This window comes from Pelophylax lessonae, assembly GCF_965119305.1.
Source record: "Pelophylax lessonae genome assembly, chromosome: 1".
In the NCBI taxonomy this organism is placed as follows: domain Eukaryota; kingdom Metazoa; phylum Chordata; class Amphibia; order Anura; family Ranidae; genus Pelophylax; species Pelophylax lessonae.
The window spans coordinates 137,612,732-137,630,957 of record NC_138768.1 but is presented as its reverse complement, the minus strand read 5'-3'; the positions used below and the strand labels follow the sequence as shown (position 1 = coordinate 137,630,957).

General features: G+C 42.6%; 1 protein-coding gene across 1 annotated transcript in view; it reads left to right on the top strand.

Annotated features, from left to right (window-relative positions):
* FCHO2 (FCH and mu domain containing endocytic adaptor 2) overlaps positions 1-18,226 on the top strand; it is a 316,629-nt gene that overhangs the window by 74,493 nt on the left and 223,910 nt on the right. The window lies entirely within an intron of this gene.

Below are 18,226 nucleotides of genomic sequence, written 5' to 3'. Positions count from 1 at the left end.
AAAAATCCCATTTTTTCCCCCTTGCATTGAATGAAGTACAAGCCATGGCTTCAAGCTAAATGCTCTGTACTGTGGACACACTAATTGATGTGGTGCCCACTAGTTTTTCCCTACAGCACCAGATTTTTCACAGCTTAAACAAGCCCTTATAGGCACTAAACAACTGGCTAAAAACACTGCTCAAAAAAATTAAAGGAACACTGAAAACACACCAGATCTCAATGGGGAAATATCATGCTGGATATCTATACTGCTATGGACTGGTTAATGTGTTAGGAACAAAAGGATGCCACATTGTTTGATTGAAATGAAAATGATCAACCTACAAAGGGCTGAATTCAAAGACACCCTGAAAATCAAAGTGAAAAAATGATGCAGCAGGCTAGTCCATTTTGCTAAAATTTCATTGCAGCAACTCAAAATGGTACTCAGTAGATTGTATGGGCCCCTACATGCTTGTATGCATGCCTGACAATGTTGGGGCATGCTCCTAACGAGAAGACGGATGGTGTCCTGGGGTATTTCCTCCCAGATCTGGAGCAGGGCATCACTAAGCTCCTGAACAGACTGAGGTGCAAGCTTGCAGAGTTGGATGGATGGAAACATAATGTCCCAGAGGTGTTCTGTTGGATTTAGGTCAGGCAAGCGTGGGGGCCATTCAATGGTATCGATTCCTTCATCCTCCAGGAACTGGCTGCATACTCTCTCCACATGAGGCCGGGCATTGTCCAGCGCATGGTCTGACAATGGGTCCAAGGATTTCATCGCAATTCCTAGTGGCAGTCAGGGTGTCATTGTCTAGTCTGTAGATGTTTGTGCGTCCCTCCATGGATATGTCTCCCCAGACCATCACTGACCCACCACCAAACTGGTCTTGCTGAACGATGTTACAGGCAGTATAATATTCTCCATGGCTTCTCCAGACCCTTTTATGTCTCTCGCATGTGCTCAGGGTGAACCTGCTCTCATCTGTAAAAAGCACAGGGGGCGAGTGGCAGACCTGTCAATTCTGGTGTTCAATGTCAAATATCAATCCAGCTCCACAGTCAGTCCAGGCAGTGAGGACATAGCCCACTAGACGATGTCTGACCCTCAGGTCACCCTCATCAAGTCTGTTTCTAATTGTTGATTTAGACATATTCACACCAGTGGCCTGCTAGAGGTCACTTTGTAGGGCTCTGGCAGTGCTCATCCTGTTCCTCCTTGCACAAAGGAGAAGATACCGGTTCTGCTAATGGGTTAATGACCATCTACGACCCTGTCCAGCTCTCCTATAGTAACTGCCTGTCTTCTGGCATCTCTTCCATGCTCTTGAAACTGTGCTGGGAGAAACCGCAAACGTTCTGGCAATGGCACGTATTAATGTGCCATCCTGGAGGAGTTGGACTGCCTGTGCTACCTCCATAGGATCCAGGTATCTCCTCATATCATCATATCGTTACTAGTAGTAACACTGACCCTAGCCAAATGCAAAACTAGTGAAAAACAGTAAGAAATGTAACCCCCAGAATCGCTCCCGCTGATCACCGTACTGGTACGACGATTCGCGCAGCCGAGCCAGCCTTCCGCAGTATATATGCGGTGGGCGGTCGGCAAGCAGTTAACACCAAACCAGCTGAAACTGATCAACAACCCCCTTTGCTACCTAACTGACCAGATCATAATCCCAGGAGTAGAATTGACTTGATGCTATACTCTGATTAAAAAATGTTCCTTTAATTTCTTTGAGCAGTGTATAAAAAGCCTGACCTTTCCTGGAAGAGGCCTCCTAAGCTTTTTGCTGAGATTTATCATGTGGAAAAGCATTTAAAAAAAGAAATTGACTGTTTCCTGGTGAATTCTGACGTTTAATTTCTCAATAAACCCCTTCCAGTTCCTTTTGAGGATGTTGTTCCCTCTCATAAGGAATTCTGTTGATAGGCATCTGAAAGCCCTCTTAAAGGCCTTCTTTGCCTTTGCAGGTCCTGCTATTGCCGCTGTTTCCATTTGCGACTTATTTAACTGGAAAATACAAACGAATAGAGAGCATGAACCTGTCTTTGAGGATCATGCTCCATTAGAACAATTACAGGAGATGCCATCAGCATTGTTGTTTTATGTTGACAGTCAATGTGATTAGTCAAGTCTTTTGAATGTCCCTTATCTCTGTAAATCTACAAAAGATTTTGTGGCGAAAAGCTTTGTCTTCTGAACCTCTGCTTGTAAAAAGGGCCTTCTATGCATGCCTTTTTCATGATGGTTGCCTGAATCCCTTGAAAAAGTAATCAAGGAAGTCACTGAGGAAAAGGTGTTGAAGAAGCCTGAGGCCGGCCATACTCGGAGCAAATTTCTTTCCAGCAGACACGGGTTGCAGGAAAAAAATTGGCTCGATTTCCCCCATCAACACAGACAGTGTTGATGTGAGAATGCCTCCTGCCAGGCTATTGTCTTCTCCCGGCTGGGCGGAAGGGGGGGAAGCCGTCCTCGTCAGGATTAGACAGTGATTATCACTAGCACGTATTCCTGACGCTTGCGATAATTGCAAGCGAATCTGGCAGGCTGGTTTTACCTAAGTTGATTAATCGATCAACTTGGTACATTCAGCTTTTCAATTAATGGTTCGAATCTTGGCCGGTTACTGCTGAAACACCCGAGATTCGAACTGTCAAGCAGTGTATGACCAGCCTAAAGCTGACCATAGATTGATTGATTGAAATCTCTCCAGTCCAGCAGGAACTGGGAGAATTTCAATCCATCTATGGTCGTTCCTGTTCGTGAGAAATTGATTCACTTCTCACGAACTGGCTTGTTGGAAAATTTTGTGAGATCAGAGCTGCAGCTAATTGTCTGCAGTGCTGGTCAGTGTATCTTGACAGCAGAGCTTCTTTTCACTTTCACCAGGCGTCTACTTCCAAACCAGGGCTTAACACCTACTTTTGCCACAAGCCCTGCATTTGCAAGTCTACTTTAGACACAAGGAGACTGGTTGTACCAGTTCTTTTAGAAGAACAGTTTCAAGGCTTGAGGGATCTCCAATCCAGCACTAGAATTGGAAAAGTCTTTCCCTCACACACTCTGGAAGGTGGTGACAAAGGATTTGTTTTGCTTTACGTCTTTTAAGGCAATTGACAGAAACCTCTGTAGTGTATTAATGTGCTTTTACTAAACAAAAGTGATGTACATACAAACTATTACAATCATAGAAATACAATATACTTGCGACAAATGCTACCTACTTCATGAACAATGGTTTGTATACAATACAAATATGCTAAAAGCAGTTTCACAATCCCCATAGGCAACCAGGACCCCTCTACTCTATTCTTCAAGCGATTGCAGCAATAGCGCCAACAGGTGAAATTTCTTCTGACACATACCTTCCTTGATGTTATGTCATTTTGGAGTCCTCTTGTCAGCTTAACTTGTCAGCCTTTTATTTGGAAAGTTTGGGTAGACAATCCCACATGGGTGTATCCTTTCTCACTACTTCCTTTACCATGGTCTTCCATGGGAGAAACATTTCCGGATGGCACTATTCTTCATGCCATAGGTCATATATGTCAAAAGATCAAGCTATGTTGACCATTCGTTACCTTAAATGTTGACTTTGGTTACAGAATTACTGTAGAACAATATAATAGTTTAATTGTCAACTGAAATTTGCCCAACATACAAGAATACCGTAGTATCCATGCTCTTGTTGTTTTAGAGGACATTTGTTTGAGAAGTGCCCACTCAAAGAAACCAGATGTCTGCTTGGAACAGATTCTTCAATGTAAATCTGAAAATGTCCATCTATCTATATCAAACCCAACACAGGATTCCAGCCCTATAGTCAGGATTGGAGTTTACAATTTCCTTACTGTCCAATAGACGTTGCCCCCACCGGAGTCAAAACCTTAACATCCTAGAAATAAAACATAAATTGCCCTAAGGCACATACTCAAGCACTCACAAAAGATTGTTTGTGTCACAACACAAAAGTCCACTATGTGAAAGCATGAAGTAACAGTTAATAGGTGGCAGGAGATAAGTAGCTGTGAAAGGGAACAAATGATTGAAATAAATTGCTATGCAGTATAAACTGGGTAAAAAAAAAAAAAAACAATGAAAGCATAACTAGTGATCCACAGCTCCAGGTGATTCAGATCAGGGAAAGATCCATGGCATGGAAAGATGTACACAAATAGCCAGGGTGCTAGATCAATAAAAGTGTCAAAGTTTATTAAAACATTACTTTTTTTTTTTTTAAACTAGAGTTTATCATTGTTTTCTTTACATTCAGAAAATTGTCTCCAATGTCCAGCTAATTATATTACAATATAGCATTGTGTTTGTTACAATGTATGATTTGTTTTTTGTTTTTGACAGCTAGGGATGAAGGAATATATTCCTTTTATAAAAGTGATAGACAATTATGAAAGTAGATCTTCAAATGCACATCAGATAAATAAAAAAAGTATTGTTAATTATGGTGTGATTGCACCCTGAGCTGGCTGGCGAAAGTCACAATTCGATTTGATCATTTTATTATTTCATTCTTTATTTTTCGTTTATTTTTTACTTTATTTTTCACCATTCTCTTATTTTAACCTATTTCTTTATACATTAATTTTGTGATTTAAATTTTTTGGTATTTGAGCCTATCTTTATATTGCTAAAAACAGTCCCCATCCTTTTCCCTTGTCAGCCTTTTTAAACAAAAGTTTAATAGGTTTTTCACCCTCCTTTGCTGACTTAAAAAGCCTTGTTTTACCCTGAGTTGCATGAAGTTGACAAAGGGGCAGGGTCACTGAATCATGTTCATCAGCCCACTGATTCCATTGACTTTGGTCTCTTCCACTAGTAGAGCGAAACCTTACACGATAACAACGGTCTCTGTACCCCTGGAGGTCTGGCATTCCATCTCCTAGCTCAGTGATCCTTCATCTCAAACTGCTGTTAAGTGGATCCCCCACTCTTTGCTGTCCCTGTGAGTCCAACTCCATTGCTACTCAGCCCTCTCAGTTTGCAGCATTGATCGGCAGAGGGCTCTGTGCACATGCCGATAGCTTCTTGATTCACAGTGGTGTAGCATACCTCCATCTAGCTCAGCAGTCCCTGGTTTGTGTTTGCTGTTAACAGCTTTACATTTTTCTCCTCCGAAGTGCTTCAAAGAGACTTATGTAAGTCCTTCTAGTGATGTTTTTATACTTTGACACTTTTATTGATCTAGCGCCCTGGCTATCTGTGAACATTCCGGTATTACGGGCCATCAGTAGTCTCTAAAACACTGGACCTTCCTACCTAAGGTGCCAACCCCTAGACACGGGGAAATAGCCTCTGCACCCAGATTTTTAAAAATCTCTTTTCATAGATGAGGGAAAACCAAATGTGGGCATCCTGGCCTCCAGGTTCAACAACAGACTGAACAAGACTAGGAATCCCCTAGCCTTCGCAGTGAGTGCGTCATCAGGTGATTCCTTGGGCTCAGTACAAGCTGGTTTATGCCTTCCCTCTGATGAAGATCCTTCCTAGACTGTTGTGTAAGATAGAGGAGGGTTCCGATGATTTCCATCCTACCAGACTGGCTTGGACTACTGGAGGACGAGCCTTGCCCTCTTCCAAACAGTCCTTGCTTACTGGCACAAGGCCCCTTATTCCATCCTGCTTCTCAGTGCTGGCTTTATTGGCATGGCTTTTGAAACAAGTTCTTACTCCGAGGACAGGGTTCTACTTTATCCATTTTATTCCAGATACCTCTTGCCTTGCAATCTTTCATTAAGACTTTTCTTCAGGAAAAGTTGCTTGTATATTTCCTCAATTCGACGACCAGTGTCACCTTGGAATCTCAGCCTGGTGCCCTCTGTACTTCAAAGACCTCCCTTTTAAAATCTGTTTAGAGAACATTTTTCTTCTTTCCCTTTATCAATCCAAGGAAAGTGCCCTACACCTGCAGGTAGCTACATATAAGACACAGTCTATGAATTGTAAGACCTGTACTGTACTCCAAGAAAGGGAATTTAAAGGTAAGTCAAACACTGTCAGTTGTGTTTTTTTCTTTTTTTTTTTGAAGGAATCAATGCTGAATGCAATTTATACCTTTCACTGATCTTGCTTGCCAGTTGCCACATAAAGTGATTGTAAAGTTTTTTTAAAGTAACAAACATTCTTACTTGCTCTGTGCAATGGTTTTGCACTGAGCAGCCCCTATCCTCCTCTTCTGGATTTGCACAGAGCAGCCCTGATCCTCCTCTTCTGGGTTCCCTTGCTAGCACTCCTGGCTACTGCTCTTCTCCGTGTGGCACCATAGGAAGCTGCTTTCTATGGTGGCACATGTGGGGGCTCGATCCTGAGCCGGGCTTGACCCTGCTCCCTCGGCACTGGATTTGATTGCCAGCATCAGGGGTCAATTGCTCCCGCTGTTGTCATTGAGTCCAATGAGGAGGGGGGGGGGAGCAGCCCTGCTGCTCTCGGGCACATTTCTGGATCAAGATCAAGCTCGGGTAAGTATTTTAGGGAGCTGAGACTAGAAGGTTTTTTACCTTCATCAGAAAATGCATTAAGATAAAAAACCACCAGTCTTTTCAACCACTTTAATTTTGGTTCATAAAGTTTTTTTTAACCACTTCCAGACTGCCTGCTGCATGTATAATGCGGCCTGGCTGCGCATGATTGGACACAGCAGGAGCCAATCAGAGGTTCCCGCTGATCATTTGGCAGAATATAGGAACGGCGGTCTGCCTTTGTAAACTAGGCAGACCGCTGTTCTGTCAGGGAGGAAAAGTGAGATCTTGTGTTTCAGCTAAGCTAATCACCACCATTACTAGTAAAAACAATAAAAAAAATAAAAAGTCCATAAATATATCCCATAGTTTGTATAGCTATAACTTTTGTGCAAACCATTCAATATACACTTCTTACCAAAAATATGTAGCAGAATACAAATTGACCTAAAAAAGAAATTGATTTTTTAAAAAAATATTATTGGGCATATTTTAAAGCAGAAAGTAAAAAATATTGCTTTTTTTTTCCAAAATTGTGGTTCTTTTTTTGTTTATAGGGCAAAAAATAAAAACCGCAGAGATGATCAAATACCACCAAAAGAAAGCTCTATTTGTGGGGGAGAAAAATACATTTTTTTTTTTTGGGGTACAGTGTCGCATGACCACGCAATTGTCAGTTAAAGCAACACAGTGCCCAATCGCTAAAAATGGCCTGGTCATGAGGGAGGTAAAACCTTCCGGGGCTGAAGTGCTTAAAGGAGAAGAGTTTTTTTTTTAGATTTATATATGAACAGCACAGTGCAAGGTCTAATTATCAAATGTGTTTAGGTGTGTATTCTTGAAGTAGGCATTTGTATGTACTGTATGTGTGTAAAAAATAAATATATATAAATGTGCTCATTACCTCTCCCTGGCCTTAATACCTAGCAAATCACTAATCTAAAAACTGCATACAGACAGTGAAGTCTGAAATGTACCTATTCTCTTTATACATCCTATATATCTTCCATGACTTCTGTTATCCAGCATTCTGGAAGATGTGTGAACCACTTTAAACTTTATTGCTTGTTAGCATTCTCAGCCACTTAGTCAGAAGTAATTACTAGTTGTTGCTAACGAACATGAGATCACATGCAGCCAAAATAAGCAACAAAAAGGTAATTTTATGTATTACGTCTTTGTGATTTCATTTATGTTAATATTATCATGAGTCCCATGAATCGGTGGAGCAGTGTGGTGTCAGCCTCATGTCATTGCTCTTTGTCACTGGAAACAGTCACGGCTTTGTGATTCCAGCTGTGTCCTATTTATTCCTGAATTATTGCATCCATATTGTTGCCAAAAAACACTGGCTTTGGCAGTTGTTACCAGCTGTAAAACTTAACCCTTTTTGATGCTGTACCTATTGTTTGCTTTCGAACATAGGACTTTTGTTTGAAGCCCCTTTATGTATTCTGTTCAAATTTTTAGATTGTTTTTTTTGTATGTGTGAGCCCCGAGTGTTATATTTACATCATTGTTGGTAAAAAATAGGTTTAAATTGACAATCTAAAAAAGAGTTTGGGGATGGGGGGTGCTCCAAATGTTTAATGACTAAATTGAAATGCAGGCAGGCTTTAAAGATGGACCTAAACTCTGTGCCCAAAAAAAGCAGGACTGGTTATTAGCTGTGGTCTCCCTGCAGCTTATTTTTTTTTCCTGTTATTGACTTTTTCATGCCTTGTTCTGCACTTTGTCTCTGTGTGGAGGCGGCCATCTTAGGATAGGCAAGGTTTTGCTTCCTCATGTTGGAGAACAGTGATCAGCACAACAGTGAGACTCCCAAATCTTGCTCCTGATCTCCTGAGACTAGCAGTCAAAGGCATGCTGTCCATTGTAGGAGGTTGTAGGTACTGAGGAGTTCAAAGCAAAAGGTATATTTTTTAGTATAATGCCTAGGCACAGTTACCATTTCTAGATGTTTTCATACAGTACTTACCCTAAAGTAGACATAGCATTATATTTTTTTGATGCCTAGTCCACACAGAGGCACGGAGATGCTTTCTCCTGCCTGCCACAGACTGATGACATTATCTCATGTCATCAGTCTTATGCCCCCCCCTACCAGCGCTCCTCCCTCTGCTTCTTTCTTCCCTGCAGACCCACTTGAGCGTAGAGGAGCATGTGACCTTCTCCCATGTGACAATGCTAGGCTTAAACATTGTTGCGTGATAAGGGGGGGAAAGAGTGACGTCACTACTTCCCCGAGCCATCAACCCAGACTTCAGTGCTGGCTGTGGAGGAGGAAGGAGCAGCAATAGATGGCTGGTACGGAGAGTGTATGTAGGGACAGGGTCCTTTGCAGAGACTCTACCTCTTTGTAACATTTTTACAAGTTGCTCCTTGATAGGTACAGTACTGTGAGTGAGCTTTGTCATACTAGGACAAGAAATTATTACTGGCAGGATCACAAGATTGGCTGGCAACCATTCAGGGGTATTCCCTTTTTCTCTCTATCGTTCATCGACAGACGCAGCTTCTTATCTTCATCTTCATGACTCATAGGGTTATGCTCCTCCTAGGAATAGGCACTAGGCAGGAAAAAAGCTTAACCACGTATAAGGGGGCTGTCCCTGCAGGCATAAACCCTCACTCTATCATCAAACGGTTTTGTTCTGCCTAATGTTAGGAATAGGAACTAGCTCCCCTGGACTTCGTTCTTAGCTGTAACAGGGAAAGTTTTGTGATTTTTTTTTAAATAAAAATTTTTAAAAAGAGGGAGGGGTGTGCCTGTATATCAAGAACGATGTGCAAGTGAGTATGAGGGACAATATCACTAATGGAGCTAGGGAGGAGGTGGAATTGCTATGGGTAAAGCTTCAAAGGGACGATAATAAGGGGAAAGTAATATTGGGTGTATGCTATAGGCTCCCCAACCAGAGGGAGGAGGGGGGAGACGGACCTCCTATAACAGCTTGGAATGGCAGCAAGGATGGGAAATGTCATTTTAATGGGGGATTTTTATTATCCAGATATAGACTGGGCAACAGGAACTGTGCATTTGTCTAAGGCTCGCTATTTCCTAAATGTTTTGCAGCACAACTTCATTCAGATGGTAAATGCACCAAGGAGAAACAATGCGTTACTAGACCTACTAATTACTAATAATACAGACCTGATTACGTATGTAGCAATAAGGGGCAACTTAGCAAACAGTGACCATAGGTCAATTAGTTTCAGTATAAATCACAGAAATGGGAAACATAAGGATAATGCACAGACACTGAACTTCAAAAGAGCCAATTTCCCTAAACTGCGCTCTATGCTAGACAATATTAAATGGGATAGAATCCTGGGAACAAAGAACACTGGGGGAAAAATGGGAGTGCTTTAAGAACATACTTAATAAAGGTATTGGGCAGTGCATTCTGACAGGGAATACGTTTAAAAGAGCTAAAATACACCCTGGGTGGCTAAACTCTAAGGTAAAAATGCATATAAAAACAAAAGAAAAGGCCTTCAAATAATACAAAGCAAGAGGGGTCATTGGCAGCATTCCAGCACTACAAAGCATGCAATAAGAAATGTAAGAGCGCAATCAAGGCAGCTAAGATAGAACATAAAAGGCACATAGTGGAAGAGAGTAAGAAAAACCCCAAGAAATGTATTAAGTATATAAATAGTAAGAAAGTAAGGCCAGAACAGGTTGGCCCCATAAAGAATTATTAAGTGAACCTGGTTATAAAGGACAGAGAGAAGGCAGAGGTTCTAAATAAATTCTTCTCCTCAGTTTTCACAAAAGAATTGTTGGGATACAGTAACCTAGACTGTAATGTTAAAGTTAATAACACGTCACAGGAAGCACCCCCATGGTTAACAGAAGACAGACTCAGAACTAGACTCAAAAACTTAACATAAATAAGTCCCTGGGACCAGATGGCTTACACCCGAGGGTCCTTAAAGAACTCAGCCAGGTGATAGCCAGACCATTGTTCTTAATTTTTTAAAACAGTCTACTAACGGGAATGGTACCAGCTGATTGGAGAAAAGCCAAAGAGGCACCAATATTTAAAAAAGGGCAGGGATATATCCCTGGGAACTACAGGCCGGTTAGCCTAATATCAATAGTCTGCAAGCTATTTCAGGGGATGATAAGGGACTATATACAAGATTTTATTAATAAAAATTGTATCAGTAGTAATCAGCATGGATTCATGAAGAATGGTTCTCGCCAGACCAATCTTTTAACCTTCTATGAAGAAGTGAGCTGCCATCTAGATAAAGAAAGGCCTTTAGATGTAGTGTATCTGGGCTTTGCAAAGGCATTTGATACAGTTCCCCTCAAACGATTACTGTACAAACTAAGGTACGTAGGTATGGACCACAGGGTGGGTATTTGGATTAAAAACTGGCTTCAGGGGCGAGTCCAGAGGAGGGCGAAATATGGGGAGTACTCAGATTGGTCGGGTGTGGAAAGTGGGGTCCCCCAAGGATCTCACCTGGGACCAATCCTGTTTAATTTATTCATAAACCATCTGGAAGAAGGGATGATCAGCACAATCTCAGCATTTGCGGACGATACTAAGCTATGCAGGGCAATATCTTCTTCACAGGACGTGGAAACCTTACAAGAAGACCTTAACAAAATAATGGGGTAGGCAACTACATGTCAAATGAGTTTTAATGTTGAAAAATGTAAGGTAATGCATTTGGGTGCCAGAAATACGAATGCAAGTTACTCGCTAGGAGGAGAACCTCTGGGGGAATCTAAGATGGAAAAGGACCTTGGGGGTCCTAGTAGACAACAAGCTCAGCAATGGCATGCAATACCAAGCTGCTGCAAGCAAAGCCAACAGAATATTGGCATGCATAAAAAAAGGGGATTATTTTCCCATTCTACAAGACTCTGGTCCGGCCGCATCTGGAGTATGCCGTCCAGTTCTGGGCACCGGTCCTCAGGAAGGATGTGCTGTAACTAGAAAATCTAGAGAAGGGCAACAAAGCTTATAAAGGGAATGGAGGACATTAGCTATGAGGAAAGACTACAAGCATTGAACTTATTCTTTCTGGAGAAGAGACGCTTGAGAGGGGATATGATATCAATGTAGAAATACCGTACTGGCGACCCTAGCATAGGGAACAAACTTTTCAGTAAAAGGGAATTTAAAAAGACACAGGGCCATTCACTAAACTTAGAAGAGAAACGGTTTAACCCTAAACTGCGTAAAGGGTTCTTTACTATCATAGAGGTAAGGATGTGGAATTCTCTTCCACAAGCAGTGGTATCAGCAGGGAGTATCGATAGTTTCAAAAAATTATTAGATGGGCACCTTAATGACCACAACATACAGGGGTATACGATGTACTGATAACAGCAAACACACACACATCATAGGTTGAACTGGATTTCCTGGTGTCTTTTTTCAACCTCACTATGTAACTATGTAAGAGAAGTTTAAAGGGAAAAAACTGAAATAAGAAAGTGAATGCAGCCAACATAATTAAAGTGTCATTAAGGACTCATGCACAATGCAGCTGCTTTTACAGGGGTTTGAACTATTATTTGTCTGCCTAAAAGCCTAAAGAAGCTTGTGCATTTGCGCATTTTTGAGCATACGGTTTTTGTTTTTTTTTTCCTCAAAAACGCTTTCCTCAGTTCATTTTTCACTCCCAAGTAACCACCGTGCATTGCAAAATTAGTTCCAGTTGCCATTTTCATTGCGAGAGAGAGCAAATAGAATTTTCTGTGTTTTACTGCTATTATTATGGATCCCCCATTTACCTGATTCATGAAAAAGTGTTACTGCTTATGTTGTGGAGCTGCTTTTTATGAGAATACAGCCTTTACTTTTAAACCATAATCCCTCTGGATATTTTGCAAACCTGTATGGTGAGCTGAGACAATATCCTGAAATTTATTTTTTTCAATTTCACAAGGATGTCCATTGTGACCTTGATTTTTTTTTTTTGTTAGGTTTTAAGTGTGTGTGTGTGTGTGTGTGTGTGTGTGTGTGTGTGTGTGTGTGTGTGTGTGTGTGTGTGTGTGTGTGTCTCATAAAATTAGAATATCATCAAAAAGTTCATTTATTTCTGTAATTCAAAGAGTGAAACTCACTTTTGATGATTATGGCTTACAGCTAGTGAAAATTCAGTATCTCAGTAAAATAAATAAGACCAATAAAAAAAAAAAGGATTTTTAATACAGAAATGTTGGTCTACTAAAAAGTATGTCCATGTACAGTATAGTATGCACTCAATACTTGGTTGGGGTTTTTTTTCCATGAATTACTGCATCAATGTGGCGTGGCATGGAGGCGATAAGCCTGTGGCACTGCTGAGGTATTATGGAAGCCAGGGTTGCTTTGATAGTGGCCTTCAGCTCATCTGCATTGTTGGATCTGATGTCTCTTATCTTCCTCTTGAGATTCTTTATGAGGGTTACGTCAGGCGAGTTTGCTGGCCAATCAAGCACAGTGATAAGATGATCATTAAACCAGGTATTGGTACTTTTAGCAGTGTGGGCAGGTGCCAATTCCTGCTGGAAAATGAAATCAGCATCTCCATAAAGCTGGTCAGCAGAGGGAGGCATGAAGGGCTCTAGAATTTCCTGGTAGATGGCTGTGCTGACTTTGGACTTGATACAACACAACTCTAGCAGATGAGATGGCTCCCCAAATCATCACTGACTGTGGAAACTTCACATTGGACCTCATGCAACTTGGATTCAGGCCTCTCCACTCTTCTTCCAGACTCTGTGGAAAATGTTTAATTTCAATTGGAAATCAAGGTCCCAGTCAGTGATTATTTGGGGGGAGCCATGTCATCTGCTGGTTTTGGTCCACTGTGTTTTATCAAATCCAAAGTCAGCACAGCCCTCTATCCTCTACCTCTATCATAGATACAGTTTTTAATATATTTTTTTAATACTGTTCTTTAAAACATTTTACTGCTGGGAAGTTTAAAGCTAATGCTTTGGAATGCAGTGCTCATAAAAAGCTTCCATGCTGGCACACAGTAGGGGAGGGAAAGCCACCTATAGCTATTCTTAAGCTGTGAAAATGTTCTGCAGTCAAAACGGTACCCATTATAAAAGATTTAAAACTGAACTCCAGCCTTATCTTTCCTTTCCCACACTTGTAGCAAGTCTTCTCTTGTTTTGAAACCGCTTACTCTTAGGCCACTTTCACACTTATGCGACGCGATTTTACGGCAATTTTGCGATGCGATTTTTGCTGCGACTTTGCCGCGATTTTGAAATCAATGGCTATATACCTCAAAACACATTAAAATCGTGTCAAAGTAGTGCAGGAACTACTTTGAAGTCGGTGCGACTTCAAAACGCACTGATATGAATGGGGCTCATTGAAAATAATGGAAAACGACTTGTCATGCGATTTTGCGGTCCAAATTCGCGGGACAAGTCGCACTAGTGTGAAAGGGGCCTTAGGCTCCGTTCACATGTAGGCATTTTGGGGGCGTTTTTCTGCTCTAGGATCAGCTCTCAAAATGCCCAACAAGACAAATCCTATTCATTTCAATGGCCCCTGTTCACATCTGAGCGTGTTGACGCTGTGAGCAAAACGCCCAACGCTCAAAAAAGTACATGAGCTTCTTTTTGGGCAGATTACAGGCGTTTTCCATTGGTCTCTATTCAATCTAAAAACACCTGTAAAAACGCCCATAAAAACACCTGAAAAAACGCCCATATAAACGCCTGTAATAGCAACGCCAATATGTGAACGTAGCCTTAATTCCCTTCAAGGTTGCATCTCCACTATATAGTCCTTTTTAAGCTGCAGCAGTTGAGCCTGTCTTCCTGTCTAAACCTCTGCAGTCATCATCAATCCCCTCACCTCCTGATCTGTACTGTCATTTCCTATTGGCTTTGGCTGTCAGCAATAATTTTTGCCCTTTGTCATGTAGTCGTGATTGACAGGGCTGGCATCAGTCACAGTACTGCTGTTACTGAGCTTTATATAAAAGAAATAAAAAAACACATTCCTGGCATCCTTTTAGATTTTTTAGATGTGTTTGCTCCTGATTAGCTGTGCTCTTGGTTAGAGTGTATTCAATATGTTTATGGTAAACATGTGACATCTTTAATTCTGTATTCCACATAAAGCTTCTGGGAGGGGTATTGACAATGTGCTTGGTTTATGGAGTTTTCAGTATATGTTAAAAATGACATGTAAACAAAAAAAGACTGTTCTTTTAAAACACATTAGATATTTTGTTATATCAATACTTTTTATTATTTTATTATTTTTTATTTCAGGTACTTATATAGAGCTGTCAATTTACGCAGCACTTTACATATACATTGCACTTTCACATCAGTCCCTGCCCTCAAGGAGCTTACAATCTAAGTATAACCTCTTTCGCTGCTTTTCTATCCTCTTACATTATACAGTGTAGACAGCAAAATAGAACGTACAACACACCCCTGCTTGATTTAATGTCTATAATACCAGGAGCCATAAATGGTGATTTCTATACTGCATTGCATTCAGATTTATGGACAAAGCTAGCCCTGCATATGAGATACATAATCCCAGAGAGGATGATCTGTTAATGAGTATCAGAGAACATCCCTTTGGCAAGGCTCAGACTAGCCAATGCTTTGAAAAGTGATCCCCTGTGTTGTCAGTCACTGTTAGGTATTCAGGAGGCTGTTTTTTCCTTTTTTTGCCAAGTAATACTTTATAATGGAGCGAATGCACTGTAACTGTGAGCCAAGTGAACAATGCTGCCTGTCAACATAGCACGATGCATTAAAGTGATTGTAAAGACTGGTTTTAAAAAAAGAAAAATAACAAAAATATTATACTTACCTGCTCTGTGCAGTTGGTTTTGCACAGAGAAGCCTGGATCCTCCTTTTCTCTTGTCCCTCTTGGCTGCTTCTAGCCTCTCCCTCCTGTCGTGCCTCCACAGCAAGCAGCTTGCTATGGGGGCACCTGAGCTGAGCTGCAACTCCGTGTATCCATTCAGACACAGAGCTGCTGTACGGCCCGTCCCTCTCTTTTGATTTGCTAACCGATTTTGATGGACAGCCGCAGGAGCCAGTGGTGCCACTGCGGTGTCTCAGCCAATCAGAAGGGAAAGTCCCGGACAGCAGAGGGACTCATGGACATTGCTGGACAGAGATGGGGCTCAGGTAAGTATTATGGGGGCTGAGGGGGGCTGCTACACACAGAAGGCTTTTTATCGTAATGCATAGAATGCATTACGATAAAAAACCTTCTGACTTTACAACTCCTTTAACCAGTTCTGGACCAGAATGATTTGCCCCCTTAATGACCAGGCCATTGTTTGGGATTCAGCACTGCGTTATTTTAACTGACAATTGCGAGGTCATGCGACGATGTACCGAAATAAAATTGATGTCCTTTTTTCCCCACAAATACAGCTCTCTTATAGTGGTATTTGATCACCTGTGCAATTTTTATTTTTTGCACTATAAACAAAAAAACGAGCGACAATTCTAAAAAAAAAAAAAAAAAAAAAAAAAATAGTTTTCTCTTACGTCCTCCGACAGTCGCCGCCCCTCCATATTCATCACCAATGGGTTATGTCCTCTTATCCGTAGGAGTAGCTAGGCAATAGAATATGTTAGTACAAAAGACTTTTAACATATCCCCACCCCCAGGGGGTGGTCCCCTCAGTACATAACCCTCCACTTCCTGTAACCAAACCAGTTTCATTTGTCTAGCTGTCAGGAGTGGCTGGATGTTTCTGTGCTGGGACACCTTGTCTCAGCTCTCTTTCCTTTCTTTGGATTTTATTTGAGTTTTTTCTCTCTTTCTTGTTAGCTGTTATTTTATCAGCGTTAGTTAGTTCTTCGGAAGAAGAGGATCATGCGGGCTGCGTCTCGGGCTGACCCCCCTGGTCGCAGGTTGTGGGTCGGTGGTTTCTCAGCCCGCCATCGAGCGTTCAGTCAGGTATCGCTCCTGAGTTTTCTGAACGACCCATCCCTGTGTCGTGCAGGGATGCCAGGTGAGGTGGCTACCTCACCGGACGCTGTGCGGTTTCTCAACCCACCTTCTGATGCGTCCTAGATGCGACTCTCCCTGCCTTATGTTCAGCGGTTTGTTCGCCTGTGCGGGTTCCCCACGCCATGTTAGAGGTAAGTGTATGTATGTGGGGACCTGTCTGTCTGGGGGGTGTCAGTCTGGGACTGTGTTACCTTACCCTGTGTTCACAATGTTACTGTCTCCCTATCCCTCATGTTGCATGCTGTGGGCTGCAGGAGGGGGGGGTTGTGCTGCACTCTGTGTCAGTCTGTATGTGAACGGCTGTGTGCTGTGGGGCTTGAGTTTCTCATGCTTGGGGCACATTACAGCGCCGCTGCGGCGGTTTAACATGCTTCCTTTTGCTGGGCAATTTGGATGTTTTTTTTTTTTTTTTACTTCACCCTCATGGGGTGTGGGAGCGGCGGTTTCGGCGCCAAACGGCGCCATTTTGGCTGCGATCGCTCCGGCCGCATGTTTTACATGCATGGTGGCCATTTTCTTGTAGCCTCCATAGGCTTTAATAGAGCGCCCTGTATACCAGCACTTCCTTTCCATCAGGAGCACCGCAGGCAGCAGCAGCAACAGCGATCTCCAGGTTCATTTCCCTCTATTCCCTGTATCCTGCCTTGGTTTAATTGTCCCTGTGGGGGTCCCTTGTGTGGGGTGTTTGTGTGCAGTGGGCTACGATCGCAGCGCTCTCTTAAAGGGGCGGTCACCCATTTATTTTACTGCTACAGGGGCATGGATTCTCAGGAAAACAAATTTCCTACAACTTTAGTGGGAAGCCAGGGGTCTGCACTCTCCCCCCCTGGGGGGGATTTGGCTGCGATTGTGGCTAGCCTTGCGACTCAGGTGCAAATGCTGGTGGCTGCTCAATCCACAAAAAGGCCCAGGGTTTCGATTTCCTCTGATTCAGAGGGTGATGGTGCTGGGGCTGATGTGGCTGGGGTCTCCTTGTCGGGGTCCCGTTCCTCCCTGGACCTTATCGGGTCAGAAATGGAGGCTGAGGTGGAGGGGGTTGATAATTCTCCCCCTGGCTCGTCTGAGGAGCTTGCACTCATGGATGAATTGGTTGCTTCTATCAAGCAAACACTGCGGTTAGAGGAAGAATCATGTCCTCCAGCTGCCTTGGCGGCTTATGGGACGCAGAAAAGGCGCAAAACGTCGCAGGTGTACCCCTGCACTGATGATTTCCAAAACGCTGTAAAAGAACAGTGGCGTAATATACGCAAGCCATTTGCTGTACCTAGTAGGTTTAAGCTACGCTATCCCTTTACGCCTGCTACTGATGAGCGCTGGTGTATTCCACCGCCGGTGGATCATGCGATAGCGGTTTTGAACAAGTCCACTGCGATTCCGGCTGAAGACACCCCGGTGTTCCGGGATGCCACGGACAAGAGGATGGAATCTCTTGCCCGTCACACCTATTCTATTATGGGTTCTATGTTAAAAGCCTTATTTGCTTCTCTTATGGCGGCCCAAGCGGTCGCGAGCTGGACGCAGGTGCTTAGGCGGGTCCTGGTGGCTGATTCTGCCCCCCAGGCGACTTTGGATATGGTGGATCAAATCCACCAGGGTGTCATGTACTTGTGTGATGCGGACCTGGATATGGTTCCGTTGGCTGCACGTGTACACAGTGTGGCGGTGTTAAATCGCCGCCTGGTTTGGTTGAAGTGTTGGTCTGTGGATCAATCTTCCCGTAAGACTTTGGCCAATCTGCCTTATGATGGTTCTCGCCTTTTTGGCGAATCCTTAGATGCACTAATTAAGGG